Raw genomic sequence first — 8,790 nt, forward strand, 5'->3', positions numbered from 1 at the left:
TTAAAGTTTACGTTCTTTACCTTTCCGACTGTGTTGACAAAAACTAGGGACAAATTTCAGTGGAGTTGGAAAATATATAAAAATGATTTTTAATTAAATTTATTGATACCTTTATAATTATTTATATGACTACTTATACTTAATTGTCACAATATATAATTTTAGTATTTCTTTAATTGTTTTAAACTATTAGGATGTATTGAGTTCTGCTCCTGGACAAGGGCTTTTACAGGCATCATCCACCAACTACAATGTTTAAAATAAAAACATATTCCGCAAACACAAGGAAAATATGCATTGTTGTGCTCACATGACCCAGGTTAGTTGAGTCAGATATTTGAAAAAAATTATATTTTGTGTATATTTTATTCAAATGTTGTGCTTTATTTATAGGACCTGTTTTGTCCCTATTCTCAAGAATCGCTGATTTAAATATTACTTGCTTTGAATCTGTATTATTGGATTGCCATGATCTTCTTACTCTCTCCAGTATTGTACTCATTTTCCATTTTGGGTTAGTCACAAAGCCATAACATCTCTGAGCTGTGAGGAAGGGATGAGATTGGATGATGACTGTAATGTAGTGATATGATGCAAAGCGAATAAAGCAGTGGGCACAGCCAGAAGAGACATGTGATGGCCCTCCTGTTTCTGTCTAATCAGAGAAATAAGTAAAGTGAAATAACTGTCTTGTAAAGTACCTTGAGATATTTGTTGTGAAATGGCAATGTGTCATTGCATTAAATTCAAATTGATTTGAATTTAATTGTATTTTAGGTGTTACAGCTTCTAGATGCAATTGATCAATGTGGCGTTCACCACTGCTCATACAATCACCGCCTGGTCATCATATCACACTGATTCTAGCTGGAGCAGTGCAGCCCAATGCTGGCAGGCCTAGATCTGCATGCCAGTGTCATGTTATATAAAGTAATAATGTTCTAAAAACAAAGTCATGGATTTACCTCATGAGAATTCATGCAGACATGAATGTCTGTGATCATATAAGTGGTTTTGGGATGTTTCACCAGTATCATTATGGTGGGTGTTCTCAACTCCGAAGTATCTATTTTTTTCCCCATCGACTTAGTGTGATGTGGGTTTCCTTCAAACTTGCATCTTATTGGTCAAAGTTAACAACAAAAGCATGTGAATAGTCAATAAAGCCTGGTACATTAATCAACTGTGAGTTCCCCTCACTCCAAAACGTCTCAGATGTACTCTGTAAACATGCTGAGTTCAAACAAAAATGTACCATATTCAAAACCTCCCAAACTTCTGTTTAAAGCACTAGGTGGTTTCTTCATGACTTTATCTAGTATTTGTCATTCACGCAAAAAATAAAAAATAATTATTATTAATAATAATAATAATAATCACTATTTTCTCAGATACTTACCATTTTTTTGATGTTTCTGCTCTGGTGACTTGTTCCTGATTTTGAATTATGAACAAACAGAATGTAGGATTTGTAATAGCTGTTTTGATGGAGTTGTAGAGGAATGTAAATCCAAGGTTTAACAGAGTCTTTGTTTTATCTGTTTTTGAATTTATTTTGGTGTGACTGTTCTTGACTGAGAATTCAAGCTTGTGTAGATGCCACACCTGCTGAAACATTCCATTTGGAATGATGTCCTGTTGTGGCCTTGTTAACATACTTCTAACGTATTTTGGTTGAGTTCTAATGTCGACCTTCTGAAGTTATTGCTAAATTCAGAAGACCATTGTGGGCTTTCTTTTCTTCTCACCACCATACCTGTAGCTCAGACATAAGAACTTGGCAGAATTTCTCCCCCTGATTTATACTCTTTGACAGATTGCTGTGGTGGCTTCTGCTGTGAGATACAAAAAGCCTGCTTTTACAGATTCAGTTTATCTATATAGCTTACATCTTTCACTAAAGACAAAAACTAGTGATTTTGATTATGTCAATCAGGTACTAAGTCAAGTTCACCTTGTTAATTTGAATTTATACATACAATACACATATTTTCCAGTTTAGTATGTTAATCAGTAAAATTAGGCTTAATTTTGACCACTAGATGACAGCAAAGTGTTCCCAACATGATACTGAATATGTCTGGAATTTGCACCAACAGGTGTTAGTGGGATATATACTTGTGGTTAAAAGATTCGAATCATTTTGAAATAATTTCTTTTGCTCATCTTCTTTACATCACACAATCATTCCATTGTAACAGCAATGGGTAGACTTTTAAAATCACTATTTTCTATGTCCTTCAGTGTCCACATTCCAAGGTCTAACTGTGTAATACAAAAAAGAAGCTGAATCTGGAACTCAGCAGCTCTCACTGACCACCATAAATGCTACAATTAATGACAGCATAACAAGATTGAAGCAATATGGCTTCTTAGAAATGGTTTGCAGGGAAAAGCCTAGAACAAAAAAGAACAAAATGTTTGAACAAACTTTAAACATCCTGGAACATTAGGTACATTCTTAAAACACAGCCTTTTAGCACAAACACATACCCACTGGTCAGCATGGTAGTACTGGACTGATTAACAGGGCTGGTCTTACAGACACAATGACTTAACATAGTCTAATTATTAACTATAGAATCTTTTAGATTCAAAAAGAACTGCACCGAAACAGGAGTGTGTATTTAGTTGTTTTTATATTGTTTGTCTGCATTACTAACTATTCTCCCATCCTACTGCCGCTGCATTAACCTAGTAAAGGCTGCAGATTGGCTGGAGGCTGTCCCACCTAGTATCACACATAACCCTAGGTGGGACAAAGTACAGCCTGAACAAGCTGCCTTAGAATCACACCAAATATTGATGCACACATGGACTGGGAGACTGCACTGGGGGAAGGTTTACAGACTTTGTATTGTGTGCATGTCACACACAAAACATAAACAGTAACAATCTCTTAGGTGCCAACTGCACCCCTGGTGTTGATTAAATGTGTAATACAATGGTTAAATGTGCCATCTATTGGTGTATTTACTAATCTGTAAGACCGATCAGCTTTAAAAAGATGTAGTTTTTTTAGCATGACCTTTGATGCATCTTTCAGTGCAGCAAAGGTCCCAATTGTAAAACTCACAATACACATTACTGTCATGAAACGTGGTGTAGAGTGGTGAGGATGATGCAGTGGACCCAGGTTGTTTGAGCAAATGCTGACAGTTTTAATGAAGAATTTACAAAATACGAAGTCCAGACAGCACAGGTGAGCAAAAAGGCAAAGGCTCAGACACTGGCAGACAAACTAGACTGAACAAAGGCAGCATAGACAACTTTAGACTTGGACCTGACAGGGAACAAGAGACACAGGTTTGTTTAAATACTTTGGGAAGATAATCAGGGGAAACAAGGGGCAATCAAGGGGCAGACAGTTGACACAGGAACTAAACACACAGAAAACCAAATCCTCACAATTACTTTTAAAATTGATGCTGATGATGTTTGACCTTTGACACTGTTGGAATCTGTACAGTAAAAAGCAAAGTCAGTGAACAAAGAATAAATGTAAAGATGCTGAACCTGTGTTTGTCTTGCTGGGTATCTGTTATGTTCAGGTTCAAGAATCTTTAATAAAGCTGGGTTTAAGGCTCAGAGTGGTTCCCTTTGTACATTTTATAACTTATAAAAAATTATTTTGTTCTTCATACGCAATCAGTTTCAAATCATTTGCCTCATGTTCAGAACAAATCTGATTAGTACACACTCTTAGCATTCATCCACAAACTTTAGTGTTTTATTGAGAAGTTGTGGTATGAAGTGACAGCACTTTCTCATTGAGATGTTTAATTGATTTTTTTTCTTCACAAAGAAAAATCTGAAAAGATTGGAGTGTACTCTAGCAGCTTCTAACATCTACAAGCTGATATTTGTAGATGTATATTATTTGGGAAAGTGAGAAAATGTTTTATCCCTACTTCTATGAACCTGCTTCATCTGCACTCTGGGAAAGGAATAATCTCACAACACAGAAACCATCTATAGCCAATCACAGTAATATTTTATTTTTAATTAATGAATAAACGAATAATTTAGTGTTGGCAGAATGTTTGTAGTGACATAAGTTTGGTTAGAGTAACAAGCCCTTTCACATGAAAATCCTCTCCCTCATTTGTTCCCAGTTCTCTTTTTGATCCAGCCATTGTTTCATATCAAAATCCATCCATCCATCCATTTTCTGAACACCCTTGTCCCTCAGTGGGGTCGGGAGGGGTGCTGGTGCCTATCTCCAGCTAACGTTCTGGGCGAGAGGCGGGGTACATCCTGGACAGGTCGCCAGTCTGTCGCAGGGCAACATAGACACACAACCATGCGCACACACACACACCTAGGGGCAATTTAGACAGACCAATTAACCTAACAGTCATGGTTTTTGGACTGTGGGAGGAAACCGGAGTACCCGGAGAAAACCCACGCATGCACAGGGAGAACATGCAAACTCCATGCAGAAAGACCGGGGCCGGGAATCGAACCCAGAACCTTCTTGCTGCACGGCAACAGCTCTACCAACTGCGCCACTGTGCAGCCCTCATATCAAAATATTAAGACTATAAGATGTATGTATTAATATCACAAACAACATTTTTATTTACTTCTTTAGTCAGTTTAAGGTTCATACATCACATTGTTTTCACTTTACGTATTTTGTATTGTCCACTTGACAGCACATCAGCTCACGAGTCAAACAGGATGGAGCCTCAGTGCTTCATGAAGCTTCATCTCACCATTACTACTTGGCAGTAGCAGCACAAGCACTGGCTCCTTTCCTCCTCCTCCGTTTGGTCCTCTTCATCTTCATTACTCCTTGTGATTTCTACATTCCCATCAATTTCAAGGTGCTCTGGTTCAAATTGAAAAGTCTTCATATTGTTGCTTATTGCTGTTTTGGCTGGACAGAGCTAGTGCAGTCAGACCTAGCATACATCACAGGGTTTCCCCCAGTGTTTTATATGCCTGGCGGGTCACCAGGCTTTACTTGTGCACCCACAAGGTTAAGTATTGCTTAATTACTTAAGTATTTTTTAAATGTTTACATTTTTTAAGACTTTATTGTTGGTGTTCAGGCATTAATCTATAAATAATAAATGCTGAGGACTTCCAAAAATAAATATTTCTAACTAGATAAGCCAGTTAAAAGCCCATGAATTGAATTGTTAACATAACCAGGTAGCTGATCAGGTAAGGGGAACATTTTTTTGACACTTTGAGGCCTGTTTTCTCCCTCATCTTGTTTCCAGAGTGCCAACATTCAAATGACCATAACTTCTTCATTTTTTTATTGGCATGTGCTGGAAATCATTAGAAATCTTAGAATCCACACTTTCAGAAATTGTAAATAATTCAAAACACCCTCTGGGAGACTTATTCCTGGTTTTGTCATTGCCACTCACAATGTATTTATTGTTCACATAGGTTGACCAGCATAAATAATCATTACTATTTGTTTTCACCTTTGACCAAATGTTCTGCCTCCTCTTTACCTTAATTCCATAGACCAGGGGTCCCCAAACGTTTTCCTGTGAGGGCCACATAACTTTTCCCTTCTCTGCTGGGGGGCCAGAGTCAGTTTGTAACAGAAAAAGTGTGATGATTGCATGAGTGCCTAAATGTAAAAAATGATTTCTTTCCAGAAAGCACAATCAAATAACTCTGTCTGGGTTCTTCACAGAACAAAAGTCAGGAAATAAATAATAACACTATTAATGAAATAAATAACCAAATAACCCTCTCTGGGTTCTTCACAGAAAAAATCCAGGAAATAAATAATAACACTATTAATGAAATAAATACCGTATTTTCCGGGCTATAAGCCGCAGATATCTCTGCCGCTCCAGGTTTTCCACAACGATGCAGCAGCAGAGAGGGGCGGACACCCAAAATTTGAGTCATAACAGGTCAATTGAATATCACATTTATTACGGTTGAAAAAGAAAATTTGCCAAGTTTAGATTTAACTGAACTGATTACAGTAGTTTGCGAACGGTAACTGTAACAGTAAAAGTGCTGATCCTTCGTGTCTGCCACTAGCATATGCTAAATGAAAATGGGCGCCTTCTTCTTCTTCTTCTTCTTCTTTAGATTTCAACTTCAGCTTGCATCCATTATTATTGCACTACTGCCATCTATTGGATCCTAATATCTATACCTCAAATTCTCATAATGATCCCAGTATTATTTAAAAAAATTGAAAAATCTTCTTTTTCTATTCAATGTGATTTAACTGATCAACAACATTCTCAAATTTCAATTCCCTACTAAAACCTAATTCCGTTTTAATGGGCGCTTTCTTCTTATATGTCCAATTTTGACTTCCAATGATTCACTTCCTGCTAAAGAGCCCCCTGGTGGTTGAAGAAAAATCCACATATAAGCCTCACAGGGCTATAAGCCACATGGTTCAAAGCTTAGGAAAAAAGTAGCGGCTTATTTCCAGAAAATACGGTATATGAAAAAATATCTAAATGCTCTCTGGTATTGTTCAGTGGGCCGCACCAAATGTGGAGGCAGACCGGATTCGGCCCGCGGGCCGTAGTTTGGGGACCACTGGCATAGACAGAAAAGCGTTCTTGTAAAACAGCATATATCTTACCAAAACATTTATGGGTTTTAACTCGTTTCTATGCATGAATTCAACTGTGTCCATAGACATTGTATGCATAACGCTCTTGTATTCCCTAAATCTATTAATGTGAGGTAATGATGGATTAAGAAGTCATCTGAAGAAGCTAAAGTGTGCCTGGAGCCAGTGCAGACCAGAGAGGATGGACTCAGACTGGCCTAGGACCAGAAGAGGAGTGTGTTTGAAGCGGTTTCTGCCCTCTCTTTGAGGAGCCAAAAGGAAAAACACTACAACTAATTTACATCGTGAAGCACCCTAAGACTGTTGACCTTTGTACCCACAGTCTCTATTCTCTCCACAGGGGGAGACTCTCTCTATCTTTAGCTCTGAAAAAAGATTAGAATGTTCCTTTCACACTAACTCCTCTTAAGGATCTATTGCACATATTTAGTTATGAGATGTTCCTTTTTTCAGCCTAAACATTGTTACTGTGTTTTGTCACCCTTGTTACATTTTTAAAAGTCAATCAATGCCTCCTTTGCTTTCAGTTACTTGTAAATATTTGTGACAGTACGGTTGGCTAATAACTCCCCCAGTCACAGCCACACCGGGGTTTTATGTTTTATCAACAAGTTGAAAGTGATCTGGTCTTCACCAGGTTCTCATATTATCTTCATCTAACATCAAGTTTACAAACAATTGTTTTCCCACTATTAATAATTAAACAGAAACAAAGCCAAAATAAAAAACTGGTGTAAGCAAAGTAAACTGAACAAGTATGGTTGTTTGGAGGGATTGAAGAAGAAAACCTCTTTATGAAAAAACATCATGATTGCCTCTTAACCTCCAATACGGCTGGAATAATATCTTCTGGAAATAAGAGACAAAAGATGAGAATTTTGCTTATAATGCACAGCTCTGTGTTTGGATAAAATAAAACACAGTATACTGTATACTGTACAGTATATTTATTTATTTATTTATTTATTTATTTATTTATTTGTATTCAGTCATTTAAATTACTTGCATCGCACTTAGATATAAATGTTTAGATTTTTTTTAGCACTTATGGTTATATTTGTATTTGTATTAACACCTTGGATGGAGTAGCTTGTCAACTAGTAAGCAATTTCCCCTTGTGGATCAATAAATTATATTATTCTATTCTGTTCTCATGAGGCTGGGAAGCACGGTGGTGGAGCAATAATAATTTGAGCTCGATTCCAGCTGTAAAATCTGTGAACCCTGTGAATCTCATTCAAAGCTTACAATCAAAGGTGATTTTAAACTTTAATCTGTCGAAAAGCTGAAGTTTGACCTTCATTGTTTGGCTCATAGCAGCAATGAAGCAGGGTTGCAAGTGACTGATACAGGTTAAAGCTGCTACATAACATTTCAAACCTGGGTTTACTCAGTTTTTAATACACAACTTTTCATTTTGGCTTAATAAAGAATGACAACATTAAAACAGTCACTGCATTTTCAGGTTAAATATTTTTTAAAAAAAAAAAACTTTCCTTATTAATGTTTATTATGTCCTGAAATAAAACCCAAGAACTGGAAGAAGTGAAAGGGGAATTATTGAAACATGTGGATGTCTTTGAGGTTTCACATTCTCTCTGTTTTGGTTTAAGGAACTGAATCATGTTTTGTTTCAAGCAAACATTAAAATCGTGGGATTATTGTTTCAGATTTGACTTGTTAAAATTACATTACTTAATTACATTAAGCCTAAAAGGTAAATTGTAATGAATCTCAGAAAACAGTCTTACATCATGTTTCCTTTCTGTAAATGTATTATTATTATGATTATGATTATGATTATTATTATTATTATTATTATTATTATTATTATTATTATTATTATTATTATTATTGTTGTTGTGAATATGTGTATGAAAGCATGAATTCATGATGGTAGTATGAAGCTGCCATCATGCTTTGGAGTCCTCCTCGTCCTTTTATATATATTGTAGTATATATATTGTAGGTCTTTTAGCTCTCATATCTTTTTATTTAATCGAGAAAACCAAAATAATTAAACAAATAAATCATTTATATCAACATATTTAAATGTTTGTTTTTACATGAATTTTAAAAAACATTTTTTATGGAAGGTGTGGAGAGTTTGGAAGCCTACTTTGAAAGGAATATCCTAATGACATTCCACGGATCAGCGGTTACAGCAATAAACAAAAAACGAGAAAAAGAAAGAAAGAAAGAAAGAAAGAAAGAAA

The sequence above is a fragment of the Poecilia latipinna genome, unplaced genomic scaffold, assembly GCF_001443285.1.
Source record: "Poecilia latipinna isolate Pla-1442-1.1 unplaced genomic scaffold, P_latipinna-1.0 Scaffold2387, whole genome shotgun sequence".
Taxonomy (NCBI): Eukaryota; Metazoa; Chordata; class Actinopteri; order Cyprinodontiformes; family Poeciliidae; genus Poecilia; species Poecilia latipinna.